Consider the following 13,234-nt stretch of genomic DNA (forward strand, 5'->3'; position numbering starts at 1 on the left):
CGAGCACAAATGATCACAAATCAACAATTGAAGTAAGGAATGAGTTTAAATGTGTCAAAACCCTTCAAAAATGCAAATAAAAAAACTGCACTTTCCAGTTCTGTTATGTTGAGGCTGATCAAATTGTAACTCCCGAAGTACTTAGCCCCAAAACAGTGCAGGAGTTACAAACTGAGAGCGGCATTTTAATGAGAATGAGGGGCATGTGAGCAAATAAAGGGGTTTGTAAAGCAACTTTCAAATTTTATATTTTCTAAATGTGTAAACCCAAACTAATGATTGGGTGGTATACAAGCGATACTAAATCAAGAAAATTGTGTTTCTCACATGTGTTAACACTTGGAAAATACGTTTTTCCTCCCAACGGTAGTTAACTATCATCCAGTCTTTCCGACTGCAGTTAACTAACGCTGGCTCAGTTGTAGTTAACTACAGTTCCTGGCAGAACATCAATTGTGATTTTGCGCGTTTCAGTCGAAAAATCAAAATAAATCGAGATTTATTCAGAATGTTACGAAACTTTACATATCGTCTATATATATTTATAGAAAAGAAAAAACGTATCACCCATGTGTTTTTAAGAAGAAACAAAACACATGTGAGAAAAGCAATTTTCCTAAATCAATGGGTCAATTTTGCACGACCATGAGGCCCAAATCTCCCTTAAACTTGAAGTTCTAAAAACCTAAAAAATTGCTACTTAGATATCTAGTAAACACTTGCATGCACGCTAAATTATTTAAAATACCTCAAACGATAATTAATTATAGTTCGTAGAATCTTTTAATCCATTTTTAAAATTGTTAAACAAATTTAAAAAATATCAAACTATAGTTAACTACTGTCTAGCGGCAAAAAAAGATCAACCACCGCTGCCTATTGGAAAATAGTGTAAGAGAAAAACCATTTTGTCATCGGTAATCCATGTATGATTCACATAGTGTTAAGAGTCTCACATCGGATAGGAATTGGCCTGACAATGTGTTTATAAGTGGGGGTAATCATCACCTCACAAGCCGGTTTTGTGAGGTTGTGTTAGGCTCAACCACGATTTCTAAGATGGTATCAGAGCCTCTTCAAGATCCATTGGGCCACCTGCTATCAGGTTTCCGTTATCGGGCCCCCCACCATTTGTGTTCATGAACCAAGCCCAATAGTGCTGGTCGTGAGGGAGTGTGTTTAGAGTCTCACATCGGATAGGAGTTGGCCTGACAATGTGTTTATAAGTGGGGGCAATCATCACCTCACAAGCTGGTTTTGTGGGGTTGTGTTAGGCTCAAGCTCAACCACGATTTCTAAGACATACGAAGAAAAAAAGCAAAAAGCAAAAACACCACCAAAATTAAAGGGGGTCCAAGTAGCAGAAGTTTTCTTTATGTTGCACGTGTTGATATAATCTCAACTCCAACTCTCAGACTCAGTAATGATAATGATGGGATTCTCCTCGTTTGGTTCATTCGATGTTGTGCTCATCAGACCCACTCATCAGCAAAACAAATTAATCAACTGCAGCAAATTAGTATGAATCCTGCTCTTTACCCAAACGGTTTTGCTCATTCCCAAAGTAAATGACCTTTTTACCCTTATGTGACTTAACATGCGCTAGTACAAAATGGTACGTGACTTAAGACAAGTAGCGTGACTTAACTAACGCTAGTATAAAACGCTACGTAACTTAAGTCACGTTGCCCGACTTAAGTCACTCTAGTGTTAACACTGGTTCAAAGCATGCACCAAAATAGACAATGAGTAGCGTGAGTTAAGTTACGCTAGTTGTAACACTAGCGTGAGTTAACTCACTTTGGGGCTATGAACGCACCAGATCAGACTGGCAGTGGCAGTAGCTACTGCCTTGTTCCTTCATTCCTTGTAACAGTCTTTTATGCATTCATTCAATCATAATATAGGTACAATCATTCATTGATTCAACCAAAACTCATAATTCAGAGAACATGCATTCATTCAATAATAATTTAACGAAAATTAAGTCAAATGTCATAAATAGGCGCAACCGCGCAAATGTAAATATTATACAACCAAAATGTCGAGAAAAATACTACAAATAGCAAAAAAGACATAAAAACAAGTCATAGAAACAAGACATTATTGCTGCTCCTGTGGACTATGACTCCTAGACCTCCTCCTCGGAACCTGCTGATGGTCAAACACGCTATAATCGGTCCGGAGGCCCTCCAAAATGTTGAAGATGAGTGGATTTGAAACCACCTCTGGAATCTGTATCGCATGCTCCACTCTGCCTCAAATGCTGCTGATGACCTGCAATGGATCAGGAGGATGTTTGGCCCACTCCTGGTCAACAAGAATATCATAGTAAACAAGTCTCAGCAAGACATTGTCAGGCTCTGGAGCAGGATTGACGATGAGAGGATGGGATACACAGTAGAATCACCTAATGTACTTATCTGAATGCTTCCAAGGCTCGTCGTCCGGGACCTGGTGACCCCTATGCTGCTGGGAAACGACATGCAGAGCAAACTCCAAGAAGGCAGCAACCACATCTGCTGGGGAAAGAGGCATAAGCGTAGTAGGAGGTCGGGGAACCCTCTGAACATGTTCGTACTGCCTCAGAACCCGCTCCTAATATGGAACAATTTCAGCAGAGTTTTGGCACTTGTAAAATTGTTGTAAGTCTCTTGGACATCTTCAAGTCTTCACTCCTTTATATAGAGGTGTGATAGAGACGTTGTTGTTTGCCAACACATCAAAAAGAGTCGTTTGGAGCTTGATCAAATCACCAATGATTTGTTGTCTGATTTGGTTATTGTCCTATGAAGGAACAATTTCAAATCCATTCCATGTATAGAGGAATAACCAGCGTAGTCACAACTGTTGTTCTTGTACTATTGTAGACACAAAACAGAGTAGTGGAGGTAGTGGTTGTACACTAGTACTATTGTCCTTTTCCAACGTTCTCTAAAGAATAAGCATCCAATGCTTTCCAAATTCCTCTAAATTAGTCGTTGCATCAGGCTTGTATACTTATGCAATGATAGGCGTGATTAAAACATTTGAACAATCTTTGAAGCTTCCATTCTTATAGCTTCTGATGATCTTCAGCTTCTGATGATCATCAGAACCTCTGATGACTTCAGCTTCTTGTGACCAGCTTCTGAGGAGAGTGCTTCTGATGACGTCAGCTTCTTCCGAACCTCTTCTCTTCTGAACCTATTTTCTTCTGAACCTCTTTTTAGAAGCAAAGAGTTTAGATTCTGGAGTTCAGATGCTGATGTCATCTTCAGAAGCACATTTTCCTCAGAATCTCAATGAAGAGCTTCTGATGGACTATAGCTTTTGAACAACTTCAGAACCTAAATTCCTATTTAGAGACAAGCATTTTAATCAGACACAACATGCATGTTCAAGTTTTTCTTTATAAAATCAAATCTTTCAACAATTAAAGGCTTGGTGAATATATCAGCCCATTGGTGTTCAGTATCAATGAATTGTATATCTAAAATTCCTTTTTGAACATAATCTCTAATGAAGTGGTGTTTGATTTCAATATGCTTGGCTCTTGAATGTAGAATTGGATTCTTTGATAAACAAATAGCAGCAGTATTATCATAATAAATGGGAATACTGTTAGCATTAATATGATAATCTTCCAACTGATGTTTCATCCAAAGTTGTTGTGTACAACAACTTGCAACTGAGATGTATTCTGCTTCTGCTGTAGACATTTCAATAGTTGCTTGTCTTTTTCTAGCCCTGGATATCAGATTCTCACCCAGGAACTGACAGTTACCACTGGTTGATTTCTTTCAATCCTGTCACCAGGATAGTCAGCATCACAGAATCCAACCAACTTATAATCTAAGGATTTCCTATAGAGGAGTCCAAGATTTGTTGTTCCTTTCAGATACCTGAAGATTATCTTAACAACAGTTAAATGAGATTCTTTCGGATCTGACTGGAATCTTGCACACAAGCATACACTGAATAAAATATATGGCCTAGATGCAGTGAGGTATAACAAAGAACCAATCATACCTCTATACAGCTTCTGATCAACCTTTGATACAATATCTTCTTTGCTTAGGATGCAGGTTGGATGCATTGGAGTGTTCATCACTTTACAATCTTCAAGCTTGAACTTCTTCAGAAGCTCCTTAGTATACTTTGTTTCATGAACATACACTCCATCTTTGCACTGATTGATTTGAATCCCAAGGAAGACTTTAATTCTCCCATCATGCTCATTTCAAATTCATTCTGCATTAACTTAGAGAATTCCTTGCAGAGAGATGCATTAGTAGAACCAAATATTATATCATCAACATATATCTGCACAACAAGAATGTCTTTCTCAAGAGTCCTTCTAAAGAGTGTTGTGTCAACCTGACCTCTTTCAAAATCATTTTCAATTAAGAAATTACTTAGTCTACCATACCAGGCTCTAGGAGCTTGTTTAAGACCATATAATGGTTTCTTAAGCTTATAAACATGGTCAGGATGCTTCAGATCCTCAAAACTAGGTGTTTGCTTGACAAACACTTCTTCTGATATCACTCCATTGAGAAATGCACTATTTACATTCATTTGATATAATATTATGCCATGATTTGCTGCATAGGATAGAAGTAACATGATTGTTTCCAATCTTGCAACTGGAGCAAATGTTTCAGTGTAATATATGCCTTCTTGTTAACTGTAACCTTGAGCAACAAGTCTAGTTTTGTTTCTGACTACTTCTCCCTGTTCATTAAGCTTGTTTCTGAATACCCATTTTGTTCCAATAATGTTCTTGTTTTGAGGTTTGGGTACCAGATCCCATACATCATTTCTCTGAAATTGATTGAGTTATTCTTGCAAAGCTAGTATCCATCCATCATCTGATAGTGCTTCATCAACTGTAGCAGGTTCTATCACTGATAACAATCCCAACATAGACTATTCTTGTCTGAAATATGATCTTGTTCTTCTGGGAATCTCTTTGTTTCCAATGATTAGATCCTCAGGATGTGAAAACTCGTACTTGAATGTATTCTTGGATTGATTAGCTTGCTGAGAACCATCTTGAGCTTCATCAGAAGCTACTTCATCTTGAGCTTCTGGAGTGGGTTCAACTTCTGGACTAACTTCAGACTCTAGAGTCTGATCAGGTTCCGAAGTATCTTCAGGCACCTGCATATCTGCAAAACTTTCACCTTGCTATGGAGTTTCATTTTCAGGCTCTTTGTCATCAAATTTAACGTGCATTGATTCTTCAACACAGAGTGTCTCTGAATTATACACTCTGTATGTCTTTGACCTTTCAGAGTAACCTAAAAAGATTCCTCTTTGGGGCTTGGCATCAAATTTCTTTAGGTAGACTTTGTTATTTAGAATGCAACAGGTACATCCAAATTGATGAAAGTAAGAGATGTTGAGTCTTCTTCCCTTAAAGAGTTCATATGTTGTTTTTCCCAAGATAGGTCTGATATAGATTCTATTTTGGACATAACATGTTGTATTCACTGCTTCTGCCCAGAAATAGTTAGCCAAATTATTTTCATGAATCATGGTGTAACACCCCGTTTTTCCCAACTTAAAAATTTCATACAAATTATCAGAGTTTATCAACATAACGGAGCATCACATACATCTCAAATAGTCTTCAAAAATTGTTCAACTTTTATTAAATAAAATACGTAACAAGGAAAAACAAGCATCAGACAACCCCCATCCCGTTACGTATCAGAGCATCCTAGACAGGATGTGAGAGTCTACTCACGAACACAGCTAGTCCTGGTTACCTGCAAGTTACCCATACGAAGGGCAACATTTTCAAGCAGAAGGGGTGAGATTTCACATTCATTAAAAACAAATAATAATTCATAAAAGATAACCAACAGCATATATCTAACATTAATATCATCATTTAATCATCATTTAACAAGGTTAAGTAATCAACAACTTCATAGTTATTCAAAGGTAGCATATTCATCTTAATTCACTTCATTTACATCATTATAATTATTGGGACAGCAACAACAGCATCAAGGCAGCAACATCATCACAACATTCATCATTTATTTTAAGTTATGATGACTCTACAATGCAACAACAACATCAACAACAACTTAGACAACTTCAACATGCATGTGGTACCACCAGGGCATTAAGCCCCCATCGCTAAGGTCATAAGAACCTGTCACGCATTAAGCCCCCATCGCCGACTATGCAACAACTCGACTCTAAATGCAACAATCTTCATTTTTAATGTAAATTAATTAACAAATAATTCACAAAAACTCATTACATCAAAACAGCATCACTGGAACATCATAATTAGCAGTATCATCATTATTATAAACATCAGAAACTAATTCATCAAAGAAACGGGCGAAAAGACACAATTTCGCACAACAGCAGGTCTGTACAGCACTAGCTCGCAACGGCGAGCTATTCTACTCGCAACAGCGAGCTGAACGGGGAAACTCGCAACGGCGAGCAAGGTTACTCGCAATTGCGAGTTGGGGTTTACTCGCAACGGCGAGCCGAATCGCTCGCAACGGCGAGCGATGACAGAACAGGGTTCTATCGCAGCTCTGTCTCTCATCTCAGCACTCGAATTCTCACTACCCAGGCCTCAAATTCATCACTAATCAACATCTAAACGTTTTCTATGACTAATTAACATCTGTCTACATCAAACTACATCAAAATTCACTTAATTCTTCCTCTTTTAATGATTTTTGACCTAATCCCAATCCCTTAAACCTACAACGATTGACCACTTCTATGAATCAAAACTTGTAAATAATGAGAGTTAGTCTCACCCTTACCTTAGATTATGTTTCTGAAATCCAACAGCCACGTTCTTCGTTCTTTAGGGTTCTCTCTGACTTCTCTTCTTTCTCTCCTCTTTTCTCAGTTGTACGCGTTCTAATTTTCTCTCCCAATTACAGACTTTTATTCTTTCCCTAATTGCTCTTCTCACCACAACTTACTCTTTCCCCTAATAATTAATTATTTCTACTAATAACAATATTTCTCCCCCACTTAAGAAAATACTTATATTATTAACATATCTTCTACCATTATAAATATATATAATAATAATATTCTAATAAAAAGCCATAAATCACTTAAATATTAATTATGAAAAAGTGGGCGTTACAACTCTCCCCCACTTAGAATATTTACGTCCTCGTAAACGTACCTTGTTCAAACAACTCCGGGTAAGATTCCCGCATCTTACTCTCCAATTCCCAAGTCAAACTTTCACCAGCTGCTCCTTCCCAAACGACCATCACAAGAGGTATCACCTTGCCTCTAAGCCTCTTCACTTCTCGATCCTCTATTCTCACCGGTAGGGTCTCGATTGTAAGGTTATCCCTTACCTGCACATCATCTCTTGGAATCACATGGGATGGATCCGGCACATACTTCCGAAGTTGCGATACATGAAACACATCATGCAAGTTCGAAAGATGTGGTGGCAAAACCACCCTATAAGCAACCGTTCCGACCCTTTCTGAAATCTGATACGGACCAATAAACCTCGGAGTCAACTTCTTTGACTTCAATGCACGTCCAACACCCGTCACCGGAGTGACTCTCAAAAACACATGGTCTCCTTCTTGAAACTCAAGATCCTTCCTGCGCTTATCATGATAAATTTTCTGTCGATCATGTGACTCTTTCATCTTTTCTCTAATTAACTTCACTTTCTCGGTAGTCTGTTGGACAAGTTCTGGTCCCAATATCACACTCTCACCGGATTCAAACCAACACAACGGAGTTCTGCATCTCCGACCATACAATGCTTCGAAGGGTGCCATTCCAATACTAGCATGGTAACTATTGTTGTACGTGAACTCTATCAGAGGTAGATAACTATCCCAAGTTCCACCTTGCTCAAGCACACAAACTCTCAATAAATCCTCCAGCGACTGAATTGTCCTTTCCGATTGTCCATCCGTCTGCGGGTGGTACGCTGAGCTTAACTTCAAATTAGTGCCCAAGGCCTCATGCAAACTCTTCCAGAACCTCGATGTAAACCTCGGATCTCTATCCGACACGATACTTGATGGGACACCATGTAGCTTCACAACATCTCTAACATAAATCTCTGCTAACTGGGACACAGGAAAAGTAATATTAATCGGAATGAAATGAGCCGACTTCGTCAATCTATCTATGATCACCCAAATTGCATCATTCCCTTTGTTGGTATTCGGCAAACTCGTCACAATATCCATGGATATACTATCCCATTTCCATTCCGGAATCTCTAGCGGTGTCAATAACTCGGCAGGTTTCTGATGCTCAACTTTCGACTTCTGACAAGTCAAACATGCATACACAAATTGTGCCACGTCGCGCTTCAAACCTGACCACCAAAACATTTTCTTCAAGTCTTGATACATTTTAGCAGCACCTGGATGAATACTCAAACTGCTTCTATGACCTTCTTCAAGGATCATCTTCTTCATCTCATCATTATCCGGAATACAAATTCTTCCTCGAAACCTCAACACTCCTTGGCCATCAACCTTAAAGTCACTGTCTACAGCAGGATCACTTGCAACCATTAAATCCACCAACTTCACATCTACTTTCTGCGCCTCTCTGATACTATCCAGAAATTCATTGTTGATCTTCAACATCCCCAATTTCACACTCCTTGGCGACATTTCGCAAACTAAACTCAAGTCTCTGAACTGTTCAAGCAACTCCATCTCCTTAACCATCATTGCCGACAAGTGTAAAGTCTTCCTACTTAAGGCATCTGCAACAACATTAGCTTTACCCGGATGATAATTCAAACTAAAGTCATAATCCTTCAATAATTCGAGCCACCTTCGCTGCCTCATATTCAATTCCTTCTGATCAAACAAATACTTCAAGCTCTTGTGATCACTAAACACCTCAAATCTCGAACCATACAAGTAATGTCTCCAAATCTTAAGTGCAAATACAACTGCAGCTAATTCAAGATCATGAGTAGGGTAGTTTCGTTCATGAGTTCTCAACTGTCTTGATGCATATGCAACCACCTTACCATCTTGCATAAGTACACCTCCTAAGCTCAACTTGGACGCATCACAATACACTACAAAAGGTTCATCAGGTTTCGGCAAGATCAAAATCGGAGCCGTCGTCAAACGCTTCTTCAACTCATTAAAATTGTTCTCGCAATGAATATCCCACACAAAGGTTTTACCTTTACACGTCAACTGCGTTAACGGAAGTGCTAACTTAGAAAATCCTTCAATAAATCTTCGGTAGTAACCCGCTAAACCCAAAAAGCTTCTAATCTCTGTAACTGACTTCAGAGTCTCCCATTGTGATACCGCTTCAACTTTAGATGGATAAACTGCAATACCACTACCAGAAACAACATGGCCAAGAAAACTTACTTCTTCAACCAGAACTCGCACTTAGACAATTTAGCATACAACTTCTTTTCTTTCAGCACTTGCAAGACAATCTTCAAATGCTCAGCATGTTCTTCCTCCGTCTTAGAATAAATCAGAATATCATCAATGAACACAACCACGAAGCGATCCAAAAATGCATGAAAAATGCGATTCATATACTCCATAAATACACCAGGTGCATTACTAACACCAAAAGGCATCACCTTATATTCATAATGTCCATATCGCGTCCTAAAAGCCGTCTTCTGCATATCTTCATCTCTTACTTTAATCTGGTGATAACCCGACCTCAAGTCAATCTTGCTGAACACACGTGCACCCACTAACTGATCCATCAAGTCATCAATTCTTGGAAGTGGATACCTATTCTTTATAGTTACTTTGTTCAACTGTCGATAGTCAATACACAACCTCATACTGCCATCTTTCTTCTTAACCAGCAACACTGGAGCTCCCCAAGGTGAAACACTTGGTCTAATAAACTTCTTGTCAAGTAGATCTTCTAACTGTTTCTTCAACTCAGCCAACTTAGAAGCTGACATACGGTAAGGTGTCATAGACACAGGCTTCATTCCCGGAACAAGATCAATAGAAAATTCAACTTCTCTTTCCGGTGGCAGACACTTTCTGATGTGCCGGTAAGATCAAACAACAGTCTCTTCAGGAAAACTTCGGAAAATCCTCACACAATTTGCAACTTATCACTCACTGCTTGATTCTCAATAGATAGTGACGCCATCAACGAAAACATCAAAATTCCATCACGTGCTAACTGCTTCAGCTGCTTAGTAGACAAAAACTCTGCTCCACTTTCTTCTTCGGCAGAAGAGAAATACATCGACATACTAAAACCATTAATATGAACACGGTTGTACTCCAACCAGTTCATACCAGGTATTGGTTCTCTACATAACAATCAACAATAAGTACAACTTAAATACAGTACAAAACTGTAAAACGACACAACGCGACTCAACTACTTGGCCGGACGGACCGACCTGCTCTGATACCAATTGTAACACCCCGTTTTTCCCAACTTAAAAATTTCATACAAATTATCAGAGTTTATCAACATAACGGAGCATCACATACATCAATACATCATTTCCAACAAATATAATAATAGGAAATACTATTATTTAAGTAACCTGTCTTTATAAAATTCAATAATCAAAAGCAGTGGAAATTTAGTTTGCAACGTCACATAAAATCTTTGGCATTGAAAGGCCACAACTTAACATCTCAAATAGTCTTCAAAAATTGTTCAACTTTTATTAAATAAAATACGTAACAAGGAAAACAAGCATCAGACAACCCCCATCCCGTTACGTATCAGAGCATCCTAGACAGGATGTGAGAGTCTACTCACGAACACAGCTAGTCCTGGTTACCTGCAAGTTACCCATACGAAGGGCAACATTTTCAAGCAGAAGGGGTGAGATTTCACATTCATTAAAAACAAATAATAATTCATAAAAGATAACCAACATCATATATCTAACATTAATATCATCATTTAATCATCATTTAATAAGGTTAAGTAATCAACAACTTCAGAGTTATTCAAAGGTAGCATATTCATCTTAATTCACTTCATTTACATCATTAGAATTATTGGGACATCAACAACAGCATCAAGGCAACAACATCATCACAACATTCATCATTTATTTTAAGTTATGATGACTCTACAATGCAACAACAACATCAACAACAACTTAGACAACTTCAACATGCATGTGGTACCACCAGGGCATTAAGCCCCCATCGCTAAGGTCATATTTGGACCGTCGGGCATTAAGCCCCCATCGCTAAGGTCATAAGAACCTGTCAGGCATTAAGCCCCCATCGCCGACTATGCAACAACTCGACTCTAAATGCAACAATCTTCATTTTTAATGTAAATTAATTAACAAATAATTCACAAAAACTCATTACATCAAAACAGCATCACTGGAACATCATAATTAGCAGTATCATCATTATTATAAACATCAGAAACTAATTCATCAAAGAAACGGGCGAAAAGACACAATTTCGCACAACAGCAGATCTGTACAGCACTAGCTCTCAACGGCGAGCTATTCTACTCGCAACGGCGAGCTGAACGGGGAAACTCGCAACGGCGAGCAAGGTTACTCGCAATTGCGAGTTGGGGTTTACTCGCAACGGCGAGCTGAATCGCTCGCAATGGCGAGCGATGACAGAACAGGGTTCTGTCGCAGCTCTGTCTCTCATCTCAGCACTCGAATTCTCACTACCTAGGCCTCAAATTCATCACTAATCAACATCTAAACGTTTTCTATGACTAATTAACATCTGTCTACATCAAACTACATCAAAATTCACTTAATTCTTCCTCTTTTAATGATTTTTGACCTAATCCCAATCCCTTAAACCTACAACGATTGACCACTTCTATGAATCAAAACTTGTTAATAATGAGAGTTAGTCTCACCCTTACCTTAGATTATGTTTCTGAAATCCAACAGCCGCGTTCTTCGTTCTTTAAGGTTCTCTTTGACTTCTCTTCTTTCTCTCCTCTTTTCTCAGTTGTACGCGTTCTAATTTTCTCTCCCAATTACAGACTTTTATTCTTTCCCTAATTGCTCTTCTCACCACAACTTACACTTTCCCCTAATAATTAATTATTTCTACTAATAACAATATTTCTCCCCCACTTAAGAAAATACTTATATTATTAACATATCTTCTACCATTATAAATATATATAATAATAATATTCTAATAAAAAGCCATAAATCACTTAAATATTAATTATGAAAAAGTGGGCGTTACACATGGTTTTTGCCATTTCTTGTAAAGTTCTATTCTTTCTCACTACAACCCCATTTTGCTGTTGAGTTTTAGGAGAAGAGAATTCATGGACGATTCTATGTTTTTCACAAAAAGCTTCAAATGACTTATTTTCATTTCCTTTCCAGACTGTATTTGAGTGCAGAAGTTACTGAATACATCATAAGCATTATCCTTACTTCTCAGGAATTTAACCCAAGTCCATCTGCTGTAATCATCAACAATGACTAATCCATATTTACTTCCATATAAAGATGTAGTGTTAACTGGTCCAAATAAATTAATATGGAGTAATTCTAAGGGTCAGGAGGTTTAGACAATGTCTTTAGTTTTAAAAGATGATTTTACAATCTCCCCTTTCTGGCATGCACTACAAAGTGAATCTGACTGATAGTCAAGGTTTGGTGGCCCTTTAACAAGTTGTAACTTACTAAGCTTAGAGATTAATCTCTAGTTAGCATGTCCCAACCTTCTATGCCACACCCATTTCTTATCATTCACTGATAGAAAACAAACTACCTTGTGATCAACCAGTTCAGAGAAGTTGATTTTATAGACATTATCCATTCTCTTTCCTTTAAATACTATGGAGTTGTCATTTTTGTTAACTACCGTGCATTTGGTCTTATCAAACATCACATCATAACCATTATCACAAAACTGGTTGATACTAAGTAGGTTATGTTTAAGACCATCTACCAACCATACATTATTAATAGAGATATACCAATAGTTCCTATACCAATAATCTTGCCAGCTTGGTTGCCTCCAAATTTCACATTTCCTCCTTCTTTCATTGTGAGGGTAAGGAACATAGACTTCTCTCCTGTCATATGTCTTGAGCAACCGCTGTCTAGGTACCATGACCTTGCTTTTCCTTTGCTCTTAGGCATATCTGCAACATTGACAATTTCAGATTTAGGTACCCATATCTGTATGGGTCCTTTGAGGTTAGTACTGGAAGTTTTACTCTTCTTTCCATGTACCTTGTGTTGTAAGTTTGATAGCTTCTGATCACTCAATACCTT

The sequence above is a fragment of the Medicago sativa genome, chromosome 3 (assembly GCF_051527215.1).
Source record: "Medicago sativa cultivar Bolivia chromosome 3, Bolivia_mono, whole genome shotgun sequence".
Taxonomy (NCBI): Eukaryota; Viridiplantae; Streptophyta; class Magnoliopsida; order Fabales; family Fabaceae; genus Medicago; species Medicago sativa.